At 42.8% G+C, this 14855-nt stretch overlaps 1 protein-coding gene across 1 annotated transcript in view; it reads left to right on the top strand.

Annotated features, from left to right (window-relative positions):
• SKAP2 (src kinase associated phosphoprotein 2) overlaps window positions 1-14855 on the top strand; it is a 513964-nt gene that overhangs the window by 306208 nt on the left and 192901 nt on the right. The window lies entirely within an intron of this gene.

Below are 14855 nucleotides of genomic sequence, written 5' to 3'. Positions count from 1 at the left end.
CTTAGAGGAGAACTAGGTCTCTTTTTGAGATTTATTTCCTGACAATACCAAAATATATCTTCTTGAAGAGAACTGCTGCTAACAAAATGTCTTCTTTTTGTCCTCCAGTTCCTTCACCTGCCAATCCATGGAAACGCAGAGCGCGCCAGGGCCCCTGCAATTCCCCTCGCGTTGTCCGAGAGGTGCTTGGTCGTGACCATTGGAATCAGCAGGGTCAGGATCAGGGAAGAGGGATTGATCGGCTACGTCCTGTGGTTTAACGGTCTTAAAAAAAAAAATGTATTATTGGAACAGATCTGCCCACTTTTGGCCTGTGCCCACAGCGCTTGCCCAACAATTCCCAGGGATGTTTGGGGATTTAGCATGGGTCAGGAAGCAGTCCCAAGAGACAGTTTCTTTGGGCCTCCCTGTTTTGGAGGAGAAGCAGGATGGACAGGAGCAGCTGACCTCAGTGCCAGAGAGCAGTGCTGGTCCTGTACTGTTTTCTATTAAAAAAGTAACTATAGTAACTATGAAGAGGAGAAGAAGGAAAATTCAGAGAGAGCCTTTGAGCCCGTGTTACTGCAGACCTGACCTGCAGTCCAGCTTCACGTGCAGGGACCTAGGAGACTATATTGACTCTGAGGTGATTGCAGTGAAACACATTTCTGATAAGGATGTTCTCTTACTGTTTTTGCTGACATTTGTTCAGAGGATATGCAGATACACAGCAGTTGTTTTTGTCTTGGTCGTAAGTGAACTGATTTACTCTGAACAGCAGAAGCTGGTCAGGATTTCTCTCTATGAGTGGCCTAGGAAGACAAAACGAAGGCTGTGTGTGCTGAAACTGTTTTAAGATGAACAAATAAAAGCATCTTAAGAAATATATACTAATTAGATGGTGGAAGGAAAGGTACTAATTCTCTGTTAAAATGAGAAGTAGTAAGTGTTTCAGGTTCTGAAGTATTTGAATACTCTTATCCATGTACTGGTGAAGTATCACCAAAGAATCTGAGTAACATCTATTAAAAAAAAAAGGATCAATACTTCCAATATATTCATGTATTTACTTCACTACTAAATACTGAAAGGCCTAGGGGTCTCTATATTATTTTCTTAATATAAGCTTTATGTAAACTAAGGATTGACTTTTCCCACAATATATTAATATTCGGAGCAAGTTTTGGGATAAAAAATGTTGACTTCACACAGCAAAAAGAAAGGGACTGTTAATAATTTGTCTTACAGCAGCGTGCCCCAGAGTTTTCCCTGGATAAGATCCCTTTTTCAGAAAACACTACAGAAATGCATAGGTATCGATATGAGCAACAGGGAATTCAGAGTAACAAGGTACAGAGAGGCTAGGGAGTGTTGTAGAAAGGTGTCCAAATCAGACTATTTTTCTAAAACATTTTCCTCTTTTGGTAATAGCAGTTCAATATCGATGGCAGTGTGTAATCATGTAAGTGTAGTAGACAAAGCTAGCATAGAAAAGTGAAAGAATAAAATGATGCTAACAGTTAAATGTCTGTCAGTAGTATGGCTAGTATAAACTAATTTTTTAGAAATCAGTTTTTTGTTTGTTTTTTTACTATGGCTTAATAAATGATGATTAACAATGAGATCTATAATTTTCTCCTAGTTTTCTCTGTAAATGTGAAACAATGCTAACTCTAAATAACACTTGCCAGCCCCAAAATCAAAACTGGATGCAGCTAAATCTAGCAAACGGGTGTGCAGGCAAGTGTTCTTTGTGAAAAGGAAAAGAACAATTGTGTTATGGAACATATTTTTAATTTGCAGAAAATTTATCCCACTTTTCTAACTTCTTATTTATAGGATTTGAACCTTTAGTTCCTCTTTGAGGCTTTTGTGCCCTGTCCCACTCCAGTGTGATGCTGAATTACCTGTTACCATGAGGACGTGGCATGCAGATATTTTCCAGAAGGACTGGAAAGCTTCAGAACTTTTTAAGACAACTGCATGCAGTAAGCAGCAGAATGTACATATGGATGATGCAAGTATTCCTAAAGAACTTTTGCTCATATATGAGTATAAAAGAAGAAAAATTCATTAGGAAATCTTTCTATAAAAGGACCTGGATGTTTATCATCAAAACACGGTTTGGAAATGGAAGATTTGTCCCATACCTCCATGATACATTTCTCCCAAAACGGGGAAAGAATAGGTTTTAGGCAACACAATAGCTTGTACCATAACCAAATTTGGTGAATGCACTGTCAGAATTTTCCAAAATGCCAGCTTTTTCATTGGTGGTTCCTGTTTTATGATTTATTCTCAATGCACTTGTAGACAGCTGGGGCTGTGTGCTCCAACTCATTTGCTTCCCTTTTCCAGGGGGAAGCTTTTGCCAGAAAACAGGCACAGGTTGCCTGGAGCTGCCTAGTGCTCTCCAGTGCTGATCCGGAGGAAACTGTAGCAGTCGCTCAGCGCACCGAGCATTGAGCTCCTGTAGGAAAAATTGCAATCAACGGCAAAATTCAGAATTATTGCAGCTGCTAAATAAAAACTTCAGAACAGGATTTAATAGCATACCTGGGAAAATGGTAGTAAGGATTGAGAAAGGAGAGGAAAAAAAGGAGGGCATGAGACCAAAGGACTGGAAAAAACAAGAATTAATATACTAAGAAAAAGGACAGAAGTGAGAGATGGGGAACTAGCGTAAGCAAGGGAAGCTGATGAATTGGCTTGGTTCAGTTGCTGGGGCAGAAATTGCATGGAGGATCTACCTGCACATTTTCTGTAAAGCTGATGCTATTTTTGTCCAACTTCTTCCACACCAGCGGTATTCTCGTGGTCAAGAAATGGAGCTTTTTGTGACATTTTCTCAGGGCGCAGCAGCAGCAGTGGTCTGAGTGGTCAAGGCTGGTTGCTGGTGTTATCTAACCCCCAGTCGGAGGGGATTTCTCTGTCTATACCGAGACCTTGCCTCACGTTGCTGTAGCGGAGTCACTGCTCTGCTCAGAGGAAATATTTAAGAATAAAGTACTTTTTGGTCTAGCACATGTGTTGTCCCTGTTTCAGGAAAGCAAGCAAATAAATAAATAAAGTCATGGAAAAAGCTCTACAGAAATAAATAACTATCCTGCCATCAGGAGGTCCATCGTTTATTCGGAGAGGCGGTCTTTGAGGGTGCATCTCCATTAGCAGGTTAGTTCAGATCAGCGATGTGCTTTTGAAGCAAATCTTTTGACCTCTGTTCCCCTCTTTGTTTTGTGGGGCAGCCCCAGAATACACCGTTTAGAGTTTTTCCACCTGAAACTAAACCAAAAGCTGCTCTGCAACAATTAATGGACATTCGTTCACCCTAAATGACTAAACTGACCGTACTAAAGTCAGTCTAAAATACACATGCACATCCCAGAACATGCACAACATGACGATTAGGTCCTCAGCACAAACTGGATTGCTCTGCAAGGCTATTCCTGTTGCTTCCCACTGCCTGTTAATGCAGACACAGTCTTATGTCTCACAGTGATTAAAATGCCCTCATGGTTTTAGCATCACATTTTTACTCCTTCCACCGTTTCATTAGACTGAAATAAAGCATGCAGCAAATGCTACAGGGCTGTTTGGGTTGCAGCTGGTTTGCCCTCGTGCGTGGGCTTAGCTCAAGGAGGGCTCTGGATTTGGACCGAGAGCGAGTGAATTTTTAGGGCGCTGGAGGTTCTAATCCCGTGAATGCAGCAGTCTCAAACGTGATTTCCCGTGTCCACTAATCTTATATATTCAGTAAAAGCTCGTAAGTCTGCGGTCTCAAAAGTGCCTGCCTTAGAAAAAAGGAGTGTGACCAAGCAAAAGTGGGTCAGGTTTGGTGGGTAGGTGGGGTTGTACGGGTATTTACATGCAATATGAAAGGGGATTGCTTATTTTGTTTTAGTTCCTGTTTGTTTTAGTTCCTTAATTCCTGATTTAATTTCTATTTTATTATCCATTGGATAATTTCAGGTTTATATATCATACCCTTTCTGAAGACAAGCTAACATGGAAGAACTGTGGGTTTCCAGTGGGAAGAGGAGGAAAAATCATCACTTGAGAAGAAAAGATCAATTAATGAAATCCATATGCCATCCTTTCAATATAGCTGAAGTCAAATATGCTATTAAAAATTGAACACCACCAGAAAGAGAGCTCTGATCCATCACAAACCCTGGTGTCACACAGAGCTGACCAGCCGACCTGCAAAAGAATTGCATGATGTTCTGAAATAAAAATCAAACATGGAACACGCAGGGGTGCTTTTAAAGTCAGTCCTGCTTAACTCATTTGAAATACAGACTTTCTTTTCCATTTTCCCCTCTCCTTTCATTTCTTACAAGGTGTTTGTTGCTTCCTTCTTTTTTTTTTCTTTTTTTTTTTTTTTAATTCTTTGGCAACTTTGGTTTTGTTTGGTTTTGATTTCGTAGGTCAATTTTAGCAAAACAGCCCAAGAGGCACCATGTTTGATTTTCCAGATTCACCAGACTGACGAATTAAAACCAGCATGTGGGGCAAATGCACAGCCCTCAAATCTTGTGTGATATTTATGACAATTTCAGGACAGATAATAATAATAATAATAATAATAGTGTAAAGCAGTGGTTGACTGGAAGAGCCTCAGATGGTCTTTTTCCGTCAGCAGTTTCTTCCCGGTTCTCCAAATCTTCAGTGCTGGTTTCTTGCACAATACTAGAGCGCTGGGCTGGCTGTTTTTTGGTGACAGAAAGGTTTGCTTCCTCCTGTCCCACATGGGGCTCTCTGGTAGCGAGGCCGTGCAGCTCCCTGCCCTGCTTTCCCTGCCTGCACCGGGGGCTCCGTCCCTTGGCGCTCTGCTTTCGAGCAGATCTGAGCGTCTCCAGAGAACTCACCCCGACTGAGATTTAATTCGTCCTCTCAAAGCGCTCGTGCCTCCAACGTCTGCGCAGGGAGCCAAGGGCAGTTCCACATCTCAGCTGGGCGGCCCCGGGTCGGCCCGGCCGCTCTCTGGGTTTGGCCCTCCGAGGCCTGGCTGTGGGCTGGCGCGTGGCGCAGGAAACGCAGCGCCTGTGTGGGCCGTGCTCGGCTTCCCGCCCCTGCCTCTTCCACATCTCCATAGAAGTGAGCGGAATAAGAAACTTGCAGTATTCTCAGGCCCAATACTCAGAGTTAATAATTACACTTCCTGTATTTCTCTTTGTTTTTTAAAATTTCTTTTTGATGCCAAGAAACCTATGGTGAATTCCCATAAGCCATTTACTCCAAATCTGTAAAAAAACATGCCGAGATTAGCCATGCTTTATAAACTTTAGTGTGAGACCTGTTTTAAGCAGATTGCACATTAATATTTCTAAATGAGGGCCCATTTCCCTTGGCAGGTTAATGTACAACTTTCACCGCAGCTGTGAAGCCTCAGGAACTTGTTTCTTCTCCCAGCTGAGTCTGAACCAGTGTGATGACCGCTGCAATAGACCTCTAGTGTCTTCCTTGCTGAGACTATATTTTGTTGCCCGTGGGCAGAGGAAAGCTAGAGGACTAGGGCAGGGGAGCCTGTAAAGAGGAAGGAGAAATGAGTCCTTTTGAGAACCACCCAGGCTGATACTTCTTATCTAAAGAGAGCACACAAGGTGGAAGGGTCAACAGTTCCAAGGGAAGCGGTCATGAGGTGTGTACAAATGGTGTTAGAAGAGCAAGAAGAGCAGAGATGTGTGTTTATATATATATATAATGTCATATATATATATATAATGCCATTTAGGTGACATTTAGGTTTTTTAGACCAGTCATTTACCAGAATAAATATACTGTAAGACTCCGAGTAATACTTTACTCCATCTGTGGTGAAGATGCTGTGCATTGGTATAACTGAGTGTTTACCTTATTGCAGGCATAAGCTCTACGCAGTTAACATCTCTAATGCTGGTTTAATAGACTCTTTGACAAGATTGTACTGTTTTAGACATACCCACATAGTTAAAATGGCAATATCCTCATATATAGACCAAAATATATATATGTTTGCATTTAACACATCAGTGGCTGTCACTTTTAGTTATATCAACATCTCACTGAGGCAAATACATTCACAAGTGCACGTGGAGGAAATCTACGAACCAGCTGGCTTGTTAGCAGGGAGAGAGGCAAACCAAAGCGCCTGCGGCTCAGACTCCCCTCTCGACGTCGTGTTTGAGGTTCCTCTCAGGGGGTCTTGTTTGGTCTTTCAGTAGCAAGTCAAGAGTAGCAGATGCCTCCTACTGCTCCACACAGCCACATTAGACAGAATTCGCCTTCCCTGTTGCCCCGGTATTAAGCACCTTTTAGAAGAGCGTGTTCATTAGGAAAGGCATTACCGTGAAGACCTCATGTCACTTTCTACAGGCTCGTTCTGAGGTCTGTGTGCAATAAAATAGTTATGTCTAGATCATAGTTATGCTTGTGACATAAATCATGTAGTATGCACTACTGTATATGAAAAAAAAAGGGGTTGGGTTCTGGCATAAGTGTTTGTCTGACTGTTTATAGAAACAGGTTCTGGGGGATGAGCACCGCTGAACCGCTGTTTTTGCTCTGCACGCCAAACTTTTTGAGCCCAGGATGTTCGAGTGGCAGCAGCCCCAGCCCCGCAGGCAGTTCTGCCTGAACGTCGCCATCTCGTAAGGCCCTGTGGTCACTTGTTCGATCTCCTTGGGTTTCCAAACTGACGATGAAGGAGCAGTGCTCATCGCACTGATTTGGATGAATCTCTCTGAGATAGTTACCATGAAACCATGTAAAGTGGGGAATTTAAAGCCCAGCAACTACTGTGTTCCTCAGGTAGATGCTCTTATTTTATGCGATGAACACTTTTGTTTGCTTTTAACATATTTCACTTCTCGTGTGTATTAAGCTAAAGCCCCTAAATGCATGCTTACTGCAAATAGAGTCCCCTCAGGGAGCTCCTGCAGATGGATATTCTCAATAGCTCTTCTAAGCAGCTTCTTGTGTAGACATCTCCTGTAGTGTAGACCATTGCTTTCTCTGCGCCTAACGACTTCACCGCAGGTTTATTCACCATTATATTAGGTGGCCAATATAACTCAGGCCAAGAACTGTCTGAAGCATCCCTCAGTCAGGCTTTGAGCCATTTTGCAGATCCTTTGATTTCAGCTCATGACTGCAACTGTTTTTTTGTTGTTGTTTTAATTTGTTTTGGTTTGTTTTCTAACAGTCTTGTAATCACCAGTGAAGCTATTAGTGTAACTGGTGTCCTGGGAAAAGGGGTGAGGATACAGCAGTTAACTTGTCACAAAACTCATTGGTCTGATCTCGAGTGGTACCAGCACTTGCTGGTACAGTAATACTGCCTTGGAGGTTTGCAATGTGTCTCTCTCAGATTGGCTCATAATACAGGATTTTATCATGGCGCTTGCTGCAATCTAAAATATTTCCATGTGCTGTACTCCCTGACTTCGTTAGCACGGGTAAGCAAAAAACAAACAAACAAAAACAAAGGACTTTTTGAAATAATGTATTTTTCAGAAAGCTGTTATGTTACTTTAAATTAGAAAGCATTTTTGCCAGCGTAAATTGAGAGCAGTGCTGGTTGCCTTGCTGCTGTAGGTGTGCCAGCCCCCTGCTTACAGATAAAAGGTTGTGCAGCATCTGCAGGACACGTAGAACAGTTTCCAAGGGAGGGCACAAGGTGACGTGCAAACAGCTCTTCCCTAGCTGCAGCTCTTGGCTCCTTTCCAGAGCACATCTTTTGCACGTGCAAGAGTCCAGGCTTTGATGCACCAACCTCCACGCAGAGCAGTCTCAGCAACTACAAAATTCATTTCTCACTAAGTACAGGAAACCAAAAGGCATGCAAATTCATGAGGTGTCTAAATAGTGAGATATGACTGGGGCAGACACGGGGCGATGAAGCTGGTTCCATTTTTGTGCTTTTTGAATATAGGTGCAGGCAGTGAGTGCGCGGTCTGTAGCAGCTCTGATTTGGCAGTGTCAGACAGCGAGTAACATGGAGGATAAAAGCGAAGAGTAGAAGGCTTTTAATTTTTTGAATACGAGTTCCCTGCTAACACAGAATCATAGAATCATAGAATGCTCAAGGTTGGAAGGGACCTCTAGAGGTCATCTAGTCCAGCCCCCCTGCACACGCAGGGTCACCTAGAGCACGTGGAACAGGACTGCGTCCGAGCGGGTTTTGAAGATCTCCAGAAAAGGAGGCTCCACAGCCTTTCTTGGCAACCTGTACCATGAAGCATCCCTCAAGTTTGTAGTTGTGTATTTGAGAATTACTCCAGTTTGATGACTTTATGCACATACATGGTCCTCCTCAAATCCAGGTAGTAGTACTGCATTTAGCTTCAGCTTCTCTTCACAAAGCACTGCCTATCAAATCAATTTACCCCTTCTATTACCTCTTCTTCAAAAGACCACATCTCTTCTTCTGGCAGCGCTTAATCTCCACAATGGGGAAGGAGGAGGGACTAGCAGTCAAGCTTGCAATGGTATCAGTGTTGCAGGTTTCTTTGGAAAGGGGTGTGCAAAAAATAAATGCGGTTTCCTAGGGCATCCCCAGGTCATGCTATGATCCCTCCATAATCATTCCACCCCTCTGGCTAAAACTCTCTTTTTCGTTTGCATCATTTCTCTGCCACATCCGCCTGCATCAGCAGGTCAATGCTGCGGCTCCAGAGCAGCATTTACTGATGGTATTGCAGAAAGAAGAGGAATGTTTCCCTTGACCTCAGGTGCTAACAAAAGTCAGCTTGAAGAGCTCATCTTTTTCCTATGAAATACTGGCAAGACGAGAGATGCCATTACAGTATCTTTCTCTATAAAGGGATTTCAATATTCTTCAGATTATTTTGTGTAATGATTCAATTTAAAATTCAAAATACAACAGTATTTTGATTATTTAAACATCACTCTTCCTAATATCATGTTTGCAGACATCATCATGGTTCTCATGTGTCTGCCATAGGATAAAGAAAATTAAAGTCTTTTTATTCAAACCTTGAACTATATTTAACCCGTTATTATTGAACTCTGAACTTACTACCTTTATTCCCCAGGCCGATTTATTTCCCTCTAAATGAACACATCATCCTCTTAATGGAGACACAAATCTTCATGACAGCAGCTCCAACTGCTAATCTACAGGCAACAAATAGATAAATCAGTTACTAGAAAGCAATGAGGGAATTTGCTTCCCAATGGAGGTGTCACAGCCTGACACCCACGTTGAGGAAAGTACCCACGGGTCCCCAAAATTCGTTGGCTGCTGTTTGCCACTCCATTCTTGGTCCTATCTTGTCCCAAGTGGAGCATGAGAAGGGAAAGGCCATACAAAAACAACTGCTTTCAGGATCCTTCTTCTCTGGTAGTACCCATATTACATAAAGGCAATCAGGTTAGTGGCACCTCCTGACTTCCACAGTCACCCAAATGAGTGCTGATACATTGGAAGAATATATTCAACATCCGTGATTTTCAGGTAAAAGGGTGCCCAGTGCTTGGAAAACGGCACTAGCAGCAAATTCACCGTGGAGCACTGAGCGTGGAAGAAATGGCACTTCTGTCAGTCTGACCCCAATCCTCAGCATTCCAGTAGCTTCTAAACTGCATCTCACCGCGCAGTTGAAGGGTTCATCTTTGCAGCAAGGGACACGGGCTGTCAGCTGTGGGCAGCTACGTGAGAGAAACGCTCCCCACGAGCTCCCAGGCTCAAGACGGGAGGAAGACGCTGCGGCATCGGGCACTGAGATGCAACCGCCGGGCACCCTGTAGCCCAGGGACCCTTGGAAGAGTCACCGGCGAGAAGCCAGTTGGGTGACGGTCCCTGGAATGAGACGAAGTTGATGCAGGAGCCGGGGTGCTGCGAGAGCGGCCTCCTCCGCCGGGCCGGGCCGGGTGTCTCCTGGGCCGCGCGTAGACGCTCCACCTGCTGGAGACCAAGGGCCCGGGCCAGGGCCTTGACTTCCAGCCTCGAGTGCCATCTATTGAGCCAGCGCTGCCCTCCCTGTGGCTGTTTTGCTGGGCTTTAGGGATTTAGCCACGTTGGAAATAGAAGCAGCTAAACGTGAGATATTTTAATTGTGTTAAGGATAACACTTAAGTGTGTAAACCTCGTAACTATGTCATGAACTACCCCCAAAGGACCACTTGTTTATGGAGGAAAAGGAGAAAAGCCTCTAGCTGCAAGTCAACATTTCACTCAAATATATATATATGTGTGTGTGTGTGTGTGTGTGTGTGTGTTTGATGGCTTTTCTCTATACTGAACTGATAGTACGCACTTTCTAAGCTGTGATGTGCAGAATACTGACAACTGTTATGTTGAGGTCTGCGACAGGGGAAACCACAGAAATCAACATAATTTCAAAGGGAAACCCATGAATTCTGTAGATAGGCCATCTCTCAGATAATTTCTGGGCTACGATGTACTGTTCTGTTAAAGCAAACCATTAAACACCTCCACCTGAGTTTCTGTAATAGTGTGATTATTAATACTGAAATAGTAGCACAAGCATTTCTCCGGCGAAATGCATCATTCTGAAAGCACTGGCGTTTGTTCAGCAGAAACGGTGAATCGTGCCTGGCTTACTTGTTCTGCCTCTTGATGGAAAAAGCAAAAGGTTTCGTTTTTTAGTGCGTTTAGTTCAAACAGCATCGTGCAGTTCCAGCAAAACCAAGTTGCCATTCATCACCATCCTTTTGACTGTTATTTTAAAAGGCAGGGTGAAGAAGTGAAGGCAATCTTTGTATTTCAGACAAGGGAGGAGAAAGAAAGAAGATTCAATCTTTTTTTCCTCCATGTTTTCTTAACACACATTTCTACATAAAGGCAGAACATTTTGCCTGTGGATCTTGCCTTTAAGTCGAGCTCCGTAGCAGTTGACAAAGATTTTTAAGTGCCAAAATTCATACAAATATCAGATGGGAACATTGTATAACATATAGCACCTCAAGGAAAAAAAGTGGGAAGAATGAGTCAGGCAGAAGCTGATGATGCTTCCCTTGGTCTAATGAGCCTGGCTACCTTATATATTCAACAAAGAAAAACAAAAACAGGAAAAAAAACGTATCATCCAACTGCAACAAATAAAACCCAACTCAATCCTACTACCAAAACCAAAAGGGCGCCTTGCCACCAGATGAAAGTCATTGTGCAGACACTGTAATGAACGGAGGTACCTGACTAGAAACCACCACCTAGCAAGAAAATCTTTCCTAGGAGATTATCCTGCTCCTAAACACCCCGCTGGCAACACCAGCATCTTTGGACTCCCATCTGGACAGTGCCATCTGGAACACAGGAAATAACATCCACTTCTCAGAAAGCGTTAGTAAGTCCCATGGCACTTCACAAGCAAGAAAAGCACCATTCCGGTTTGGATGGGGATAGATCCATCGCAGGCTCTGTTTCTATGGGATTAATGCCTCAATTTTGCTTGGCATAATTTTTTTTAGCTTAACCTATATAACATGCATCACTACTTTGATATGATATAGCCTAGAATAGTTTGAAGGGATTTTAGGAGACTGTCTTCTCCATTCCAACTTCAAAGGGGCTTGATGCCACCGAGCTGAGTCCTTTCCTCCTGCTCATTCTGTGAGAACAACTCGGAGCCTCTGCAGCCGCTTTCCCGTTCTGCCCGGGGTGCAGGAACCCCCGGGCTCTTCCCTCACCGCTGCGCACTTCCAGAACTGTGGCACGAGGGGCTGGGAGGGCGGCAAAGCTTTGGTGCTGCTACACCAAATGCATTTCACAGCCGGCCACCACGCTCGGTTCTGCAGAGCCGAGCTCCCCGAGCTCGCAGCGACGCAGCACGGAGCAACGCGGCTCCTTCGGACCCTGTGAAGTCCTGGTGCAGGAAGCAGCCGCGCTCGCGCTGCCCTGCGTGTCGGCTCCTCACCACGGGTAACTCGTGTGGAAGGACCTTCTGCTCTGGGGGAGACGCTGCACAACCAGCCCGTTAGTCCAAGGGGGTTGGAGGGGGGTAGAGAGCAGAGGGGTGTCTGCGAGCAGAATAAACGTGTCCCAAAAGAACCAGTTAAACTAAAAAGTTTAATCACAGAGATGGCGTTTTGAGAAGGAATACACAGCAAAGAGGACATCAGAACGTATCAAAGACCAGGAACATAGTGAGGATGTTACAGAAGGCTCTTAGACCAGGAGAGGGGCAATACAGACAGATCTAGGTGAGTAAATAAGATTAATAATAATTTCAAATTGAAGAAAAAATTATATCTAACTACATTCAAAATTATGACAATTATGTTAAGTCCTAAATGTATTACAAATTATTGTTAAAAAGAACTTCAAGCAGTTTTAAGTAAAGGTGAATCACAAATGTGAAAGAATTATCATACGAGGTAATTTTGTACTGAACTGAAAATTATCTTGCAGTGCTGCTAGCTTCTTTTGCGTATATTAAAAAAAAATCATTTCTGTTTGTTCTATTTACAATGAGTAATTCGACATTAGGAACAAATCAGGAGTCTATAAAAAGAGCAAGGTGGGTTGTTCTTTCCCAGCAAATAAACAAGCACCAGGCAGGAGAGGCTGCTGTCATAACTGACTGATTTTAATTCAGAATTAACTAGCACCACCCAAAAACAAAACAAAACAAAAAAGCGCTGGTAAAATCTTTCATGCAGCTAGTAAAGTGAACCAAACTGGAAAACTTACTGAGGTTAAAATTTGTCAACAGCAAAAAATCTGGTGACTTTCGACTTGGAATATTTCATTCGTAGATGGAAAGCAGTAGTACAGGAGCAAGGCCAACGTCTTGTTTTTTGACAGCAACATCAACACAAGGTGATCGAGAAACCACAGCCTCCGATCTACTTGTTTTGGTATCATGAAGGACAAAATAACCAGAGACCTCTACACAACTTGCTAACTGCAGAATGTATTTATTTAATCAGTTTTAAGTTAAGAACATTTGATGACTTGTTTTTTGGCATATGTACGCAGCACATTCAGCGTAACTACACAAAACTCGTAACTTCCAAGTGTTGCATTTCATTCCTATCAAATGTGGTTTGACACAAATTGAGGGGAAAAAAAACCAATGAAATGCATCAATAAATATTTCTATTGTCATAATGTAAAAAATTAGAAATCTAAAATGGTATAACAAGCTATCTACTTGATTAAATGTGAATACAGTTCATCTTTATGGATAGCCAGAAGAATCAAATGTAACATAAAAGATGTCTCTAGTTGCAAATCTACATTTTGAGGGTTACAAATCATTGAGAATCAACCTCTTAATAAAAATATTTTATCGCATCTACCACTTACTGTAACTGATAATTTACATAACTTTTAAACCTGCGTCATGATTCAAATCAGCAATGTAATAAAGAACTTAATATCCACACTTGAAACAATATAAAGCTGCAAAGTTTCAGACAACAAAACACAACTGTAGAATACCTCTATTTTAAGAAACAGGCAGTAAAATGCATGCTGCTGTAGAATCCTTATTTAGCCTGGGTATTTTTCAAGCTACTGGGTAAAAAAAATCAATGGTTTCAGAATCCTTTTTGGTAGCTGTATTATTATTTCTATTATGGACCCTGAAGAATTAAGCCATGAGCTTTAGGACTTGTATTTAATTCAAAGGATTTTGTCTAAGGAACAGGCAAGAGAAGTCAGCTCAACTATGTAGTTGAGATCAACGGGAACAAGGGAAGCCCACATGAATGGGGATACCAGAGCCAGGAATAGACTGAGACTGGATTCTGCGCAGACTCAAGAAAAAGTCTTGAGAAGACAAAGCACTAAAACCTAAGAATGTAATTTAGCATCATTTTGTCCATCCCCATGTTTAACTACAGTTAAATGCTTGCAATGGACAAGTTTGGATTCCTGAATGAATGGGTTTTAAAACAATGTAACTGCAGGCAAATGGGTATAGTCATGATTCATGAAACCACACTGAAAAAACATCAGGCGTAGATTTAATTCCTTCCTTCGTTCATCAGAACAAAGAGGTGAGGGTTTCCTGGGATGCCCATCTTTTTTTCCTAAGAAAATATAGTAGTCGGGCAATCTCAACTCTGTCTCACCCAGGACTCTGACTATACTGCTGCATATTTCAGAATTTGTTAGTCAAAATCCTGAATTCAGAGGAATTCTGAAATCCTAAATTAAGAGGAGTTCTGAAGCAAGCTTGACCTTTGACACCTGCAGAGGCAAAGCTCAAGGCAAATTATCCCATGATAATAACACACAGATAAAAGAAGGCGTGCAGATGAAAGCAAGAGAAACATAGAGAGGAACGACAACTGGAGAAAGAATGGGAAAATAGAACATTCCTCCCTCTTCCGAGCTTCTCGCACCCCTTTCTTCTGCCTGTCTGAGGGCCTTGTCCAAGCAGGCGATTAAAAAACCTCATTTTTAAATGCAATCTGAAACAGTCTTTGTTTAAAGTATATGACAGTAGGTTGATTAAAACATGATGCTTTGAAGACAGAGCTTGAACGAAAGGCATGGCTTGGGGGAGCCGGCGCAGCACAAGGCGGGGGAAGGCCGAGGGCTGCTCCCCTCGGGAAGGGGACGGGAAGGCCGAGGGCTGCTCCGTCGGGAACATCCCAGGAGGGCCGCAGGGACACGGCCTTGAGACCAGCTGTCAACCCTAAAAAAAGTGACTAAAACACTGCCCAAAGCACATCCACTTCACAGGGCCCAGGAGCTGGCCCTTGCTGACTGCAATAGCTGTGCGTGAGGCAGTGTTCACCAAAAATACAAGAAGCAAAGTCCACCATTACTCTGTGTTGTGACTATAGAGTAGTAATGGGAGAGTATCATTTACTCCACCCCAAAAGAACAACTTACAGTTAATATATTACAAATTGAGAGATAATATATAAAAAGTTCAGAAGTGTTATACCGCTTCAAA

This window comes from Tinamus guttatus, unplaced genomic scaffold (assembly GCF_059628265.1).
Source record: "Tinamus guttatus ecotype Peru unplaced genomic scaffold, ASM5962826v1 Tinamus_guttatus_pri_ptg000067l, whole genome shotgun sequence".
NCBI classification, from domain to species: Eukaryota; Metazoa; Chordata; class Aves; order Tinamiformes; family Tinamidae; genus Tinamus; species Tinamus guttatus.
This window is presented reverse-complemented; position numbering and strand designations above follow the sequence as displayed.